Here is a 16,724-nt window from a genome sequence, read left to right as displayed (position 1 = left end):
TTTATTCATTCTATATCTCTCAGGGTAGAGTTTTTTTTAACAGTGTAAGACAGTTTTCTTAATACATTATTAAATGGAAAAGTAACGGGGTGCCTGGGTAGCTCAGTTGGTTAAGCATCTGACTTTGGCTCAGGTCATGATCTCGCAGTTTGTGAGTTCGAGCCCCGTGTCAGACTCTGTGCAGACAGCTTGGAGCCTGGAGCCTGCTTCTGATTCTGTGTCTTCCTCTCTCTCTGCCCCTCCCCCACTCACACTCTGTCTCTCTCTCTCTCTCTCAAAAATAAAGATTAAAAAAAATTAAATAGAAAAGTAACTATATGGTTGACTAATCTTCAAAAAACAGGAAAGAATATGCAACAGAAAAAAGACAGTCTCTTCAACAAATGGTGTTGGGGAAACTGGACAGCAACATTCAGAAGAATCAGACTGGACCACTTTCTTATACCATACACAAAAATAAATTCAAAATGGATGAAAGACCTAAATGTGAGACACAAAACCATCAAAATCCTACAGGAGAAAACAGGCAGCAACCTCTTTGACATCAGCTGTAGCAGCTTCTTACTAGACACATTTCCGGAGACAAGGGAAACAAAAGCAAACATGAACTATTGGGGCTTCATCAAGATAAAAAGCTTCTGCACAGCAAAGGAAACAATCAACAAAACTAAAAGGCAACCAACAGAATGGGAGAAAATATTTGCAAATGACATATCTAATAGGGTATGTATCCAAAATCTATGGGTTAGATTTTGGGTTAGTATCCAAAATCTATGAAGAACTTATTGAACTCCAAAAAACAAATAATCCAGTGAAGAAATGGGCAGAAGACCTGAGTAGATATTTTGCTAAAGAAGACATCCAGATGGCTAATAGACACATGAAAAATTCCTCAACATCACTCATCATCTGGGAAATACAAATGAAAACCACGATGAGCTACCACCTCACACCTGTCAGAATGGCTAAAATTAACAACACAGGAAACAACAGATGTTGACAAGGATGAGGAGAAAGGGGAACCCTCTTGCACTATTGGTGGGAATGCAAACTGATGCAGTCACTCTGGAAAACTGTATGGCGTTTTCTCAAAAAGTTAAAAATAGGACTATCCTATGATCCAACAATTGCACTACTAGGTGTTTACCCAAAGGATACAAAAATACTGATTCAATGGGGCACCTGCACCCTGATGTTTATAGCAGCACTATCAACAATAGCCGAATTATGGAAAGAGCCTACATGTCCCTCGACTGATAAATCGATAAAGAAGATGTGTTTTCTGTATACAAAGGAATATTATTCAGCCATAAAAATGATGAAATCTTGCCATTTGCAATGACACAAATGGAGCTAGAATGTATTATGCTAAGTGAAACAAGTCAGGGAAAGACAAATACCATATGATTTCATTCATATGTGGAATTTAAGAAACAAAACAGATGAACATGGGGGAAGGGGGAAAAAAGGAGAGAGGGGGGCAAATCATAAGAAATTATTAACTATAGAGAATAAACTGAGCATTGTTGGAGAGGGGGTGGGTGGGGATGGGCTAAATGGGTTATGAGTATTAGGGAGGGCACTTGTGATAAGCACTGGGTGATATATGTAAGTGATGGATTACTAAATTCTACTCCTGAAACCAATATTATGCTATATCTTAACTAAAAATTTTTTAAATGAAAACTTGAAACATTGTTAAATGAAAAACAAAAGGAAAAGAGATACGAAACTATCATCTGTAGTTAGTGTAGGTATGTAGGTGTGTATATATACACTTGAATGAAATCCAGTAAAATGCTTCCGAGGGATCCAGTTATCAGTCAGAGTGTGCATTAAAACACCTCTGAGAGGGGCCCAACAGGCGATCTGGTAATAGGGAGCTCAGTGGACATCAACTCTAGGCTGACTGAAGTAGGGCCTCTAATCTCCCTCTAATGGTTTCCACCTGGGGAGGTAACACAATGCTAAGGGAGGATAGCACCAGCCTCTTCCAGGATGGGCCAAGGCCTGGGTCTGGAGATGAACGGGGGTTTCTCCCCATTTTGGTCTTAGCCTTTTGGCTGGGCCCAGGTTTGCTCATTGGAGACCCAAGTTAAGAGGGCCTCCAGGCAGGGGTACAACTTCCTTCTTTCAAAAACCCATTTGGACAGGTGAATGTTAATTTGTGGATCATGGAAGGCTTTAAAAGTCAAGACTCCAAGAACAAAAATCATAAAGAAAAAGATTAATAAAGCTATAAAACTTTTAGACATAATATTATGTAACTATTATAATTACTTGCTTAAGGTATTTTCCATAATGGACTGTGAACTCCATGGGATCAAGTGCTGTGTATACCTTTTCCACTGTTTTTTTGACTAGTCTCTGGTGCATAGCAGGTACTCAAATAATGCAGGTATCCCCCAACTTTTCAAGAGTTTGCATTAGGCCACTTTGCTTTTATGAAAGACTTACATTAGTACCTGTTTTGGGTAACCAAAAAATATCTGGAGAGGATTTTTGCTTTCATAAATAAAAGCGAAAATAGTTTTCAGCACTTGTTTTGCAGTGAGCCATTATAGAGGCAGTATGCATGGAGCAGTCAGAGTGGCAATGCAGTCAGTTCCTTCCTGGGGACTATACTCAGCAACTCGCTGCCATAGCTTTGAACTTTGTGAGCATCTGTGCTGTATCTCAATTTATTTTCTGCATCCTTGAGCAAGATATATTAAGGTGTCAGGCCAAAGAGAGGTTATTTTTGGGGGGGTCTGAGAATGATAAAATTTTTCCATATAAATTAATGGTAATTGCTGCTTCACCTTGTATCATTTTGGCTTATAAAAGTTTTCATAGGACAGGTCTACTTTCGGATGTGGGGGAGATCTATAATAATAATAATAATAACGGAGTTCACCATGTGTTTAGTATATATTATGGTTACAGGGAATAATTTAATTAACAAAAAAACCCAAAAACCTTAGAATGCTCATTCTTTCTTTCTTGCATATTCCAGGATTATAGAAAAAAAAGTAAGTTAATAAACCTTAGGGAAGATTGCAAAAATAGCCACAATACTTTGTAAATTCTCCCATCCAGACGTGGAGAGCATTTCAGGCTGGCTTGCATCTTGCTTTGGTCAGTAGAATAAGTAATATTGGGTAAGTTATAAGTCTAGGCTTCAGGAGGCCTTGGCAGCTTCCTCTCTTGGTATTCTTAAAACACTGAGACTACCACCAATGTGACCAAACCCAGGCAAGCCTGCTAGATGATGAAAAACATGTGGTTCAATTGACCCCATTAACCCTCAGCTGACAGCCATCTAACCCCCAGAAACAGACCTTCCTAGCTCTTCCACAGCTATACACAGAAAAATGAATGAGCCCAGTCAAGACCAGCAGGAGAATCGCCCACCTGAGGATAGCCTAAATTGCCAACCTACAGGATCATGAACTAAATAAATGGTTGTGTTAAGACACTAGGTTTTGGATGGTTTGTTATGTAGCAATAGATAACCGGTAAAGACCTCTTCAGGGGGATATTGAAGACTAATTAGAAGGTGTTTCATCCTATACCCTGCCAATAGAAACACAATTAAAATAACCAAACAAATCTCATCAGGAGATAGATAGTATGTAATGACTCTCATGATGTAGGAGCAACATTTTTTTTAATTTTTTTTTTACATTTATTTATTTTTGAGAGACAGAGACAGAGCACAAGTTGGGGAGGGGCAGAGATAGAAGGAGACACGGAATCTGAAGCAGGCTCCAGGTTCCGAGCTGTCAGCACAGAGCCCGATGTGGGGCTCAAACTCACAAACCGTGAGATCATGACCTGAGCTGAAGTCGGACGCTTAACTGACTGAGCCATACAGGCGCCCCAGGAGCAACATTTTCAAGAAGAACCATACTAAGCAGATATTTCTGTAATGGCTACCTGTCTAAGGGAGAGATTGCTGGAGCTTGGTAGTGGTGGTGGTGGAGTGGTTGGGAGTTGGTGGTAATGATTATAAAAATCCAGAAGTTTCTCAATTTCTTAAGTTATGGGTTCCCACAATTATTCTTCCTGGGACCCAGATAGGCTTTGCTCACTTATTCCTCTCATCTTAATGCCACCACAACTCTCTTGTCAGGGAAGTATTCAAATTCTCCCTATATTACTTGACCTTTAATGATGTCCCCTTTCCCTTTCATGTCTCAACACCATACCACATACACTATGCCATCCAGACTAGCCCTGATGGTCTAAACACACTTCTCTTTCATGCTTATGTCTTCATATATGTTCCCTCTACCATGACCTCTTCTTCATCTGGCAAAACCCCACTTATCCTTCAGGGCAAAATTATACAAATTTACCTTTTGGGGGAAAACTTCCTCATTAGATGACAATTGGTCAAGCTGTCTCTGAGCCCCCAGATCTTAATTATAGCACCTTGTCTCATTATGAGCTAAACTTTTCTTTCTTTGTCTCCTCATCTCTTCCCCTAAACTTGTCTCCTCCTTACCTGCCAAGTAGAGTCTCCATCTAATTCCTATTTGTGTAGGTTGATTTCTAGTGTAGCAACTAAAAAATATTCTTTGAATGAATGAACACTAATATTTGAACAGGGTTTTCCAGCTTGCAGAGAAACCATTGTCCCAGATACTCTCATTAGCCCCATTTTCTTTTTCTTTTAAAGTTTATTTATTTATTGTGTGTGAGAGAGTGTGAGTGCATGTGCATGTGTATGTACATGAATGGGGGAGGGACAGAGAGAGAATCCCAAGCAGGCTCAGCTCTGCCAGCACAGAGGCTGATGCAGGGTTGGTCCCAGGAACCATGAGATCATGACCTGAGACGAAATCAAGAGTCAGGTGCTTAACCAACTGAGCCACCTAGGCGCCAGAGCCCCATTTTCTAAATGAAGAAACTGAGGCTTAGTGTGGTTAAATGACTTGTTGGAGATTTCTCAGTGAGTAAGCAGAGGAGAGGCTGTTGAATTCTAAAGCCCAGGCTGTGTAATGCCTGTATTATCATTTAATCATTTATTCCACAAATATTTAATTTGTGATCACTCTCTGCCAAATCTCCTGCACATCTTCCCACCTTCTACTTACGCTGCAATTCCTATCAAGCTCATTTTTCTCCACTTTCCCACCTATATCCTTCACATTCATCCCCCTGGGAAGTCTTCATTGAACACAGGCTGAGTTATGTATTTATTTCTGTTCCACAAACTCCTTAATTTTCTTGTCATATTACTGTCTTCCCTTTGGGCTACAAGGAGAGTAAGGGCTTCCCAGAACCCCATTATGATCCCCATACCCAGAAAGTTCTTGGGTGGGGTAGAGTAACGAGGCCATGTGAGTAATAAGCCTTAGGGATGGTCAGCAGAGGACAGATCATGAAGGAGCTTCTTAGTCATTTGGAGACTTGGACTTTATCCTGCAAGCAGTCAAGAGCCAGGGATGGGTTAAGCAAATGAAATGTTATCACTTAAGGAATAAAGAAAGTGGAGCTCTTATAGGAAAATGAGAAGAGATAGCCAGAGAGGCTGGGAAACCAATACACAGGACTGGGGAAACCAACACAAATGGAAACCTTCTAGTATATAATGGTATTCTACCCCAGTCTCCTTCGATCCTCACCCCTCACTTCATGTGCTTTTAATAGCACCTGTAGCTTTTCTTCAGTGGGACTGCCCTCAGGCTATTAGACTAGAACTAGCCTACTATCACAGACAGCTAGGTATGTCTGGGAGTTGACCAATGACTGTTGGGTTATTGGCAGGGAGAGAATGAAAGCCCAGCCCCACTCTTGAGTTGGGACGACTTACACTTAGGAGTTCCCCTGCAGGATCAGGCTAAAATCTACTCTCTGCAGGACTTTTACCTTGTTTATCTCCTTTCCTTATCCTCCTGCTTTTCCTACTCCATTACTGGTTTCTTCAGGAAGCATTTCCTTAATCACTTGTACATAAATGCCCATCACAGAATCTGCTCTGAAGAAGCCAATCTAAGACACATACATGGGTACATACATTAATATAAAATGGGCATACAAATTGTGCTCATACCCCAAAGCAATAGCTCAGAAACACATATTATCCCCTCCCCACATACCTGGGTGATGAACAGATACAAGAAACCACGGATCCTACCTTTTAGGACCCTAGTGAGGATCAACCAATCCCATGAAGCTGAAATGAACTTCTGTTTCTTTTATTCATGAGAGATTTATTGTAATATTTACCATTTCCAGAATACTTTTAGAGCTGTTATTTTACTGGGCATCCACAATGTCTTGCAATATGGGCAAAGCATGCTTCAGCCTCATTTAACAGACAAGGAAGCTCAGAGTGACTGGGTGATTTGCCTGAGGCCACCGAACTCATCTGGTTTCCTAGATTTCATTGCCTGTCTTCACCATTCTGTTCCTCTGGGGCTACTGGATCTAGACCTAGGGAAAAGTTTCACACCTTTGTGCTACAAGATGGAGATGCATAGTACAAGGGAGTAAATGGATTCCTACACAGTAATCCAGTGCATCAAACCAAACCAGAGAAGCAAAGGTGTCTGGGAGTTAGTGTCAGGGTCAGATAGAGCACCTGAATGGTGAACAGGAAATAATGGAAAGTACTGAAGTTGAAGAAAACTATGTGTTCTTCAGGACCTTGATGGCCAAAGGAAGAGTAAAAGTATCCCTCAAAACAAACATTGCATACAGCACAGAATGCTGGGGGAAATTGGGGAATGGCAAAGCAAATGAGGCCACATGTTGAAAACAATATTAAAAAAATACGTTGAAATGAAGCTGCTCAGGTTCTCCTGGACACAGTTCAAGCATCACCTTCTCTAGAAGGTGTTCCCTGGGCCCCAGATGGGACAATCTGGTCCTTTCTTGTGTTCTTATTGTTTCATGTTACCCTCTGTTACAACTTTTAATAGTTGGTAGAGGAATTTCAGTTTACTTGTCTCCCAAACTAGACTATGAAATCCATGAGCAGAAACTGGGCCTAATCACTTATGAATCCCATTGCCATGTTACACACTGAGCCATGATCCTGACCACAATTTAGCCTGGCCCTGGCCAGAGACTAGTCATGGAACTCAGGTCCCAATTGAGCCCTAATCTTGGCCACAGACTGAGCCCTAATCCTAGTTATAGTCTGAACCTTGATCTTGGTCACAACCTGAGCCCTGATGTTGGTCCCAGCCTGAGCTTGGATCTTGGCCGTATATTGAACCATAAACCTGGCTCCAGACTGAGTCCTGATCTTGGTCCTCAACTAGACCCTGGCTCCATCTAATATACCTGTCATTTCACAAGGGGCTCAGCCCAGCCAACCCTCTTGCTGTTTAAATGACTCCTTGCAGGCTACCTGGGTGGCTTAGTTGGTTAAACATCTCACTTTGGATTTCAGCTCAGGTTATGATCTTGTGGTTTGTGAGTTTAAGCCCCACATCAGACTCCATGCTGTCAGTGTGGAGCCTGCTTGGGATTTTCTTTCTCTCTCTCTCTCTCTGTCTCTCTGTCTCTCTCTCTCTCTCAAATAAATAGAAACTTAAAAAACCTCCTTGCATACATGTTTGTCCATCCTATTTCACCTATATCTCAGCCTTGTAACTCTATTAGATCTTGAGCACCCCTAGGGCATGTCTATCCCACAGGCTGGCACAGGGGAGGCCTCTAAAGGCTGCTAATGAGAATGGGTTCACTGAGTGACCATGCCTTGATAAAGATGCACTGTGACTGCACCATGGGAGGAACAGGAACCAATATAGTCAGATCATAAAGGAACTCTACTTCTTGTACCCTGGCCATCTCTGTGATCAAAAGACATTTGAGAAAAGATATCTTTTTTTATATGCAGCACAGTCCCAGGTAACAGAATCTGCTTTTCCTTAATCAAGAGTCTGCCAGAAGTGGGAGAACAGTCAGGAACTTGAGGGCAAAGGAAGTGAGAAGGAGAACTTTTGCCTTCCCAGGCAGAAAATTAATTATAAATCAGATCGTGTTACCAGAATTGTTTATATCTGTGTTTTAAGAAATTTGCCATCTTCTGAATCTAATAGATGAAGCAGTCGGAGCTTGACTGCTACAACAGTTTTTAATTTGTTTGGAAATTAGTCCAAATGATGAAGAAATGCTTTTCAATACAACACAAAGGCAATACAATTGACACGTCTCCTTTTAAACAACAATGACAACACAGTTCTCAACATTGAATAATTAGAGAAATGCATACATCAGACATAGGTTGTATACCCCTGGTTCTGAGAAATGCCACTCCTAAGGGGGATACTAACACCTACCAAGACCTCTTAGTTTAGCACTTTGGTGTCTGTATCATTTTACCCTTTGGAATAGAAGCAGGAGAGGGATAGGTAACCTCACCTTCCATTTCAGAGAGAGGAAATTCAGGCTTGAAGGAATGAACTAATTTGCCCAGGGCCACATAGCTGAGCTTGTGCTCTCTGCAACCTCCATGCTGCCTCTTTCTGAATGTGGTAAAGGCTCTGCCCTTACAAGGAACAGATAAATGGCTTTCCCCAGTAACTTGTGAGGTTTTTTTTTTAATGGGAAAATCACTCTGAAGTATTAAGTTGATTGATGATATAGACAAAGTCTACATTACAGCCTCATAGCCCATTTTCATGTAGAATTGCATACCTGCTCCAGTTTTACCATCGTCAATCCACTGTGTGATCTTGTGCTTGTCACTCGTCTTTTCTGAGACTCTGTTTCCTCTTCAGCAAGTGGGGGTAATATCTACCTCACTGATTTGTATGAAAATGAAGGATGTTGTTAGTATATTAGTATGTTAATAAGAAGTTGTGAATTATTTTAATTAATGACTGTGAAGTTTTAAACACTGGTCAAGACCAAGATGTTGTTACAACATCTAGAACCATTCTTGGCACCCTGTAAGTCACTGAGCTATGCCTTCTGAGGTGTTCCCATGCCCATTCTCGGGGTGAGATGTAGCAGTGAGCTTTCAGGAGCCACAGAACAGCATTCCTCAACAGATAAGTGAGCTTTGAGACATCTTGTCATAAAGTTTGAGAAAGCTTCTCAGATACTGCACTGAAGAAGGGAAGATCACTCCTTGGTTTCCTGCTCTTTCTTCCACTAGGAAATTTCAATGGATTTGGGGATGGTCTGATGGGGCAGCCTTGCCTGTTGGAGCCTTTAAAATTGGAATTTTATTGTATTTTTTTCTGGGTCTTGAGAGGTAGACCAGATTTCCAAAAGAAAACAGCCAAAGGAAGGGTTTGCTAGGAAGAATCAGCATTCTGAGCAAATGTGCAGAGGTGCAGGGAGGTGACAACCAGGGAGGGGGGTGGGGGCCAGGTGGTCCTAAGGAAGCCAACTCCTCTGACAATTCAGAGCCATAGAAGAGTTTGGGGGAGAAGAGTGGCATTTATTGATTTTCTGTTAGGAGCTGTACATATGTCAGCCATTTAACCTTGTGAGGTAGGTATCATCATGTGCATTTTATAGATTAAAAAATTAAACATCAGAAGTAACTTGCTGCAGTTGCATAGTTTGGAAAGGTGAGAGCCGAGATTTGAGAATTTAAGGTCAGTTCTAATCAATTCTAACACCCTTACTCTTTCCAGCACAACTTGCTGCACCCCTCCCACCCCTGCCAGTGCAAAATTATATGTATATATTTAAATGGCAAATTGTGAGGTCAAGTTCCTGGGGGTGGGAGCCATGAGAGACTGAGCAGAAGGGGAGACCACAACATCCAGCTTCTAATTTCCTCTGTTCCTCCCAACAGGAGGCTCAGAGGCCTTCCATACTAGGTGTGCAAGGCAGTCTGCTATTCTCCTTCCTTTCCCTCATCTACTCACACCTGATGTTCTACTGGCCTTCCTGCTCCAGCCAGTTATCTAGCCTTTTATTGTCCTCTAAGATGTCTGAAGATAGCCTCCTTCAGTGGTTGGGTCTCAGTCCTAATAAGTGATTTATATGCACAACACACAGATGAGAAATGGTGGAGCTGGGCTGGAATCTAGGAAGTTAGAGCTTTTTGTATTGTACTGTTTTCACAGTGCCTACCAAATAGTAAGTGCTCAATGAGTAGGAATCCTCTTTTCCCTTCCTGCAGCAACAAATGACCATTCCACTGGAGGTTCATTGGCCCCTGCTTTCCCTTTGGAGGTGGCTCTTGTCACTGGCCAGGGTTCAGCTTTTTCTGGAGGAGTAGGAGTGCCAGTGTCTGCAGCTTAGGCTGGGGGGGCTGTGGTCCAAGGGTCTGGCCCCAGATAGAAAAAGGGTGGCTTGGGAAGGCTCTGGCTGCTTTGCATGCAGGATGAGGGCTCCTCTGGTCAATTTGCTTTCACTAATGTCAGGCCCCTGCGGCGCCGTTGTCGGTTGCGTAGCAACTGGCCGAGCAGTACGGCAGAGGTGGCCATGCATAAAAGATGACACATGATGGTGGGGCGCGGGGTGGCGATTTGCAAATTTAGATACAGTCACAGCAGGAATATGAACTGGGCACTCGACAGGCATTGGGGGGTGGGTGGCTCTCTCTGTCTCCTCCCACCTCATTTAAAAAGCCAGGTTCCCAACATATTTACAGAGGTCTGGGGAAAGGGAGTGTAAGGGGAAAAAGGTGGCTTGACTTCAGCTCCCAGAAAACCAGGGGCTGGGCAGGTGGGGGCTGAGAGGGGAAAAGGGAGGGAAAAAAGATGGGTAGCTATAGAGGCTCAGGACATCCTGTGGATCCTTCTCAGACAGTCAGGCTCCTGGAGACCATCTCTGCCCCAGGCCTTCCCCTGCTCAGGTGGAAGGATGGTGAAAACAGCTATCTGGACACCCCTCTTCTCTCAGCAGCTCTTCTCTGTGCCACTTCTGGTCACTGCAGGGAGGTGGGGTGTGCTGGACTCTGCATACTCAGGTCTGGGTTCCAGTCCTAGCCCTGTTATTTCCTGATACTGGAAACCTCAGCAGGTGACTTTAAATCATACTCAATTCAATCTATCCAATAGCAACTGAGCACTTGCTATGAGCCTCATGCTGACCTAAGGCCTAGAGAAACAGTATTATAAAATAAAGTCCCTGCCCTTGAGGAGCTCTCAGTGTGGCGAGAGAACAGATGTTCAAATCAATAAATTATATCCTAGTGCATTGACTGCAAAAATAGCGTTAGGGAGGAGGCGGCTTCTACTCTGAGTTTTAAAGGTAATATAGGGACTGGCCAGGAAAGCAAGGAATGGAGGGGAGCTCCCAGCCAAAGGAAGGTGTAATTTCAGCTGGAGGTGAAGGGAACTTGGAGGTGTTTGATGTGGCCAGGGAGTGAAACTTGGTGTTTCAGTCCCAGTGAAGACATGCCTGGTAAACTCCAAAGGTCATACTGGACTTGTGGGCTCATCTTCCTGCCCACCTCTGACTTCACCATACAGGGGAGAGTTCCACTCAATGAAGGAGTAACAGACCGTACAATCATTGATGGCCACCTGGAAGGGACTGGAAATCCATGTGACCTCAGCTCCTTAAATTAGAGAGGAGGAGTCAGGGCCAAAGAAAGAGTGAAATGACAGGGGACACCCTTGACCTAGGTGGGGCAGAGGAGAGAGGAGACGGGACAGCAGTGAGTAGGTGGGTACCTGTCAGTGAGGATCTGGAGGTTCTGACATGATAGGGAATGTGGTGGTTTCATAAACAGGAGACTCCTTCAGGAAGAGCTGGTCTGGAAAATAACTCCAGGGCAAAAATGTCACCTCCAAATATAAACTCTGAGAGGACAGGTCCTTTTTTTTGTCCTGCTTGACAGTAACAGTGCCAGGCACAGGTAAGTACTTGCTGAGCAATTGTTGACGAGTTCTTCTTGCTTGTCCAGGGCTTTAAAGCCCACTATTTTATCTGACCCTCCCTAAATCTCTGATATAGGTATTGTATCTCTATTTTTCAGGTGAGGAATTTGCTCAGATTGTAGCAGGAACTTGTCCAAAGTCATACATAGTGTCAGATGTTGACCCCAAGTTTTCTGACAGCTCCACCATGCCCTCGGGCCTCCACACATAGGGCTTTTGCTCTGGGGTGAATTGTGGGTAATTGCAACAATGGCAACAGATAGAATTACAATGTCAGGAATTCAGTCCAGGAGGATGGATTTGGGGTCATCACTGAGGAATAAAATTGCTTGGGAAAAAAGATGTAATTTGGCTAAAAACTTTGCATGGGCCTCCCTGAACGGGATCATGTATCAAAATGGAAGCTGGGCAAGGCAGGTCTTCTCATGCCTCATCACACTTTTTCATCACTCATGAGAACCAGGCAGGGGTTCAAATCCCAGCTCTGACACTTATTTGCCAAGTGACCTGGGATAATTCATTTTGTCTCTATTTCTCAGTTTTCTTCTCTGTAAAATAAGGACAATAATAGCATCCACCTAATGGAATTGTTGTGAAGGACTAAATAAATATATGTGACATGCTTAACACAGTACCTGGCATGTGGTAAGTGCTTGATAAAATAATGATAATAATAATAATAATAATTATTATTATTATAAATATATAACATATAATTCTTATATTTATATTATTATAAATATATAATATATAATAATAATTATTATTATTATTATGAAGGAAGGCAATCCAGCTTGGGAAAAGAGTCAGAAGATGGAAGGTGGGGGAAGACCTCCAGAGGGATCTAATAACATGAGTTGAGTCTAGAAAGTTAGATCAAGTCTAGGAGTAAGATCAAGAAGAGGAAGGATTTTCAGACAGAGGGAAGAGTAGGTAGTAAACCGCAGAGGCTTTATCTAGCTCTCTGTTTAGCAGATGAAGACACGGAGCTGCAAAGAGAGTAACTTCTCTGTTGAGGGCTATGCAGCAAGCAGTAGCAGAGTGTGGCTGGCCTCCAGGCCCAAGGCTGAGGGGCAGGGAAAGCTCTAGGTATGCCAGGCATAGGGCCTGCCGAAGAAAATGGCCTCAGCCCTCTATGCTGGGGCTGTTTCTGGAGGGCACAAGGCAGGGTAAAAGTGAAGAGGTGAGGTGGGCCTTCTCCAATATCTAAGGAGTTAGAGGGAAAGCCAGGTCCTGCTTGACCTTTGAGCTGCACCGTGGGGAGAGGGAAGTGGTGGCTCTCATGTGCTTGGAGCCTCTGACAGTTGAGGGGCTCACTGAACTGACAAGTAAATGAGCCAAGCATTGGCTCCTCATGAGGATGTGTGATCTGTATTACTTACAGATCTGGAATCTGGATGTGGGAGCAGGCACCTGGTCTGTTAAAGATCTGAGGAGTTACCAGAGGAGGCAGATGCTTCTAAATCCACAATCCACTGTGTGGGGGGCTATGCATTTTCAATTGCCTTTACAATCTTTATAGGCTCTGGTATCTGTGAGGAGCTGGACAGAGATTCTTACCTGGAGTGTCCCATGGTGAGTCCTTGACCGAGATGAGCCCAAGAATGTTGGTCTTGGTGATAGACTCTCTTATGGCGTGTTCTGCTTGCTCCTGGCGGTGGGGAGGGTGAGTAGTGGTGGCTAAAGGGACTGGTAGCTCCTTAGGGACAAATGTTGCAGTCTAGAGAAATGCACCAAGGCTTCAAATCTCTACTCTGTCTCCTGGATATCTGAGCTTTGCCGAGTTATTTAACTTTCCTCCTTTTCCTCCTCCATAAAATAGGGTTAATAACAGCATCAACCTCGTGATTATTCAGAAGATTACATGAGGCTGTGCATGTATAACACTTGGCAAACGAATGAACTGACACAAAGGAAATGCTCAGCCAATGTTAATTATCATAGTAGGGTCTCAGATTTAACTCATAGTCTAACTCAAATCTGCAGTAAGATTGCGTTATGTTTTCAATTGATGATCTAACCTCACTTTTGAGCCTCCCATCTCTCTCCCCACTGCTAAGGGGGAAAATATAGTTTTTAGTTCCAGCCAGGATAAAATTCTGTGTTTTTTTTTTTAAGTGTCAGTATCTACATATTACCTCATCTTTCTCTTGGAATTCCTTCTGGAAGATTCTCAACTTCACATTAGTCAGCCTGGGCAAGGCTCATGTACTTGGAGAAGCAAAAGTGTATAATGCATTAACAATTTCCAAAATATTGCCTCTGCTACCCTTTTATTATTATATGAATGTATAATGATGTAGGGCTCCTGTCATCCACTCCAGGCTGTGGTTAGGATTGCAGCCGATCTTACACCCCCAGGCCAAACAAGGTATGGGCTATCCAGGGTGGAACAACTGCAGTGGGCCCCTTGAGGGCACCTGGCTGCAGTTGCAGAAGCAGCTGGTCACAGAAGCCCTCACCAGACGGCCCCTCATCTCTACACAGGCCCCATCTGTACCCACCGCTGCTCCCTGTGCCAAGGGAACCTGCTGCCCGCTCAGATCCAGCCACCTGATCTCCAACGGCAGCCCTGGTCTGGTTCTCAGAGCATTGTTCTGTTCAGAGATTTCTTTCAAAAGAAAAGCAGCAGCTCCAGTGGCGCTGGAAAAAAAATTCTTTATTAAATACAAAAAATAAAAATAAGAAATACCCCACTCTCTTCTTTCCTTCTGGAGAAGCTTCTCTGGATCAACATCCAACTCTCTGTCACCCACCAGCCATAGAACCCAGACTCAAAGTCAGATGGAGGGCATGGAGGCCCGATGGGGGCCACTTACAGATGTCACCACTGGCGGGGCTGAGCCGTGAGGAATCGGTCTGCAGCTACCTAAAACTTGTGTTTGAACAGCATCTCTTGCCGCATTCCTGCAGCTCTGGCCAGGACAGTGGCTGGAGAAGCTCTGCGATGCTCTGACTCACCAAAGTGCACATGACTTCAGATGATAGTAAGAGGTTGTTTTTTTTTTTAACGTTTATTTATTTTTGAGACAGGGAGAGACAGAGCATGAACAGGGGAGGGTCAGAGAGAGGGAGATACAGAATCTGAAACAGGCTCCAGGTTCTGAGCTGTCAGCACAGAGCCCGACGCGGGGCTCGAACTCACGGACCGCGAGATCATGACCTGAGCCAAAGTCGGCCGCTTAACCGACTGAGCCACCCAGGCACCCCGATAGTAAGATGTTTTGAGGTGACCATTAGCAAGTTACTGAACCTCTTCTGTGCCTCAGTTTCCTCTCTCTAAAATGGGAATAGTGCTGTACCACACAAGGTTATTATACAAATTAAATAGAGAAGGAGTTAATTTTTAATTTTTTTTGGAATGTTTATTATTTTTGAAGGAGAGAGAGAGACAGAGTGTGAGCAGGGGAGGAACAGAGAGAAAGGGAGACACAGAATTCAAAGTGGGCTCCAGGCTCTGAGCTGTCAGCACAGAGCCTGACATGGGGCTCAAACCCACAAACTGTGAAATCATGACCTGAGCAGAAGTCAGATGCTTAACTGACTGAGCCACCCAGGCCCCCAGGAGTTAATTTTTAAAAGAACTTTTAGAATGGGCTCTGACTCATAAGATATGCTATGTAAATGTTTGTTAAATAAACTGCAAAGGTCATCGCATTAAATAGCACTGGTTCATACAGTGAGAAAGTGGATTCCAAGAGGTGTGTACACCTTGACTTTGTACTAATATGTCTTGAGCATCTTTCTAAAACTTGCTTTTTCCCAAATGGGGTGAGGCTTCAGACTGAGAACCTTGGGCAGGCAAAGACCTCTCCAGAATTTAATACTTAAACTTTTGTTTTCAATGTAATTAATTTTACATTTATTTTCCCTTCCTGGTATGTAATATTGGTTTTCCACTTATGATAGTGGTATAAAATTTATTTAAGATAAAAGTGAATAAATCTAAAGAAAAATAGAAAATGAATAATGGTATTGGTGACATGTGGACATGGCAAAAGTAATAATAATGGGAAGTAAATCCTGGAATACTAAGAAAATCTTAGAAGCAGTAAATGTCTGTCTATGATCTCTCTCTCTCTCTCTCTCTCTGATATATATATATAATATATATATATATCCCATCATCATCATCATCATCATCATTTATCTATCTAATCTATCATTTTTCTACCATCCCTAAAGAGAAGAGGGTGTGGAGTGTTGACTTTTAGGTCTGCTTTGAGGAGTGTCTTTCTCTACCTGAGTCCCAAATGCCCGCTCTACCAGTATATGTGGTCCAGCTCTCTAGACACACCCCAGGCTGGTGCTTAAGGCTCTGCCCCTGCAGGTCTCCCTCCCCTCACTCTTTCTCTCTCACTCTCTTTTAATCTTCTTGCCTGGCAGAGTGGCTGTAAAATTACCACATTAATTTCCAAATCAAGCCAAGTTCCATAGTAACAGAACAGCTTCCATCCAGACCTGAAAAGATTCATTAGGAAGTTGATTTGATAAGTGCCCTCAACTTACTCCTTCAAAAGAACAGCTGCATTTACCCAATTCTGATAGCACTCCAGGGGCTGGGGCACCGGGTGAGCCTGACACCCGGGCTGCCAGAGTGAGTCCTGCAGCCGGTGCAGCAGAAAAGCCAGGTATTCAGGAACACTGGACTGTGGACCTCAGGAGGACATCAGAAATTTGGGTACACGAGTGAGGGGGGTGCTGATTTGCCTGCCCCCTTTGAGAATTTTTGGATGCCTTCAACTTCTAGTTGGTAAACTTGCTGTGAGAGGTGCTGGGGGAATGCTTTAGACTGAGAGTCGCGGGATGCTGAGATTGTGACTTAGAGGCAAAAGTGGGGACACAAGACACCCCAACCTCTATATGTCAGGGGGAAGGACCGAGTAGCCAGGGCACATACTTCATAGCTTAAATGGATCATAAAATGTTTATTTT

The 16,724-nt window shown here is 43.2% G+C and overlaps 1 long non-coding RNA gene across 4 annotated transcripts in view; it reads left to right on the top strand.

The window, feature by feature from the left end:
- LOC102963528 overlaps nt 1-16,724 on the top strand; it is a 104,587-nt gene that overhangs the window by 27,204 nt on the left and 60,659 nt on the right. The gene's annotated exons all lie outside the window — the stretch shown is intronic.

This window comes from Panthera tigris, chromosome C1 (genome assembly GCF_018350195.1).
Source record: "Panthera tigris isolate Pti1 chromosome C1, P.tigris_Pti1_mat1.1, whole genome shotgun sequence".
Taxonomy (NCBI): Eukaryota; Metazoa; Chordata; class Mammalia; order Carnivora; family Felidae; genus Panthera; species Panthera tigris.
The sequence above is the reverse complement of the archived record's forward strand: the minus strand, read 5'-3'. Positions and strand labels throughout refer to the sequence as shown.